Here is a 671-nt window from a genome sequence, read left to right on the forward strand (position 1 = left end):
GTTTGTTTGGGGTGATCTCCAATTAGAGGCAGCTGGTCCTCGTTGTCTCTAGAGGGAGGAGATTGAGGCAGCAAAAGCAGAGCGGCCTTATTATGAGGCACTATACCAACCACGAGGCAAGTGCGAGAGACACACGGGGAGTTTGACAGAGTCAGGGTGGAGACCTGAGCCAACTCACCGTGAAGAAGCAAGCACCGTGTTATGCGGTGATGTGCACTGTGTCGCCAGTGCGCATTCACAGCCCGGTACGACCTGTGCCCGTGCCCGTGCCCCGCATTCGCTGTGCTAGGTTGAGCATTCAGCCAGGAAGAGTGGTGCCAGCTCAGCGCTGCTGGTCTCCAGTTCGCCTTCTCGGTCCAGGATATCCTGCGCCGGCGCTGCGCACTGTGTCGCCACTGCGTGTTCACAGCCAAGTTCGTCCTGTGCCAGCTCCCCGGGCGAAAGTAAGCATCCAGCCAGGATGGGTTGTACCAGCTATACGCTCGAGACCTCCGGTGCGCTTCCACGGCCCAGTATATCCTGTGCCTGCCCCACGTACCCGGCCTCCAGTAAGTCTATCCAGCCTGGTACATCCTGTGCCTGCTCCTCGCACTTGCCCTGAGGTGCGTGTCACCAGTCTGGCGCCACCTGTGCCACTCCCACGCATCAGGCCTCTATTGCGCATTCCCAGT

Source organism: Salmo salar, chromosome ssa09, assembly GCF_905237065.1.
Source record: "Salmo salar chromosome ssa09, Ssal_v3.1, whole genome shotgun sequence".
NCBI classification, from domain to species: domain Eukaryota; kingdom Metazoa; phylum Chordata; class Actinopteri; order Salmoniformes; family Salmonidae; genus Salmo; species Salmo salar.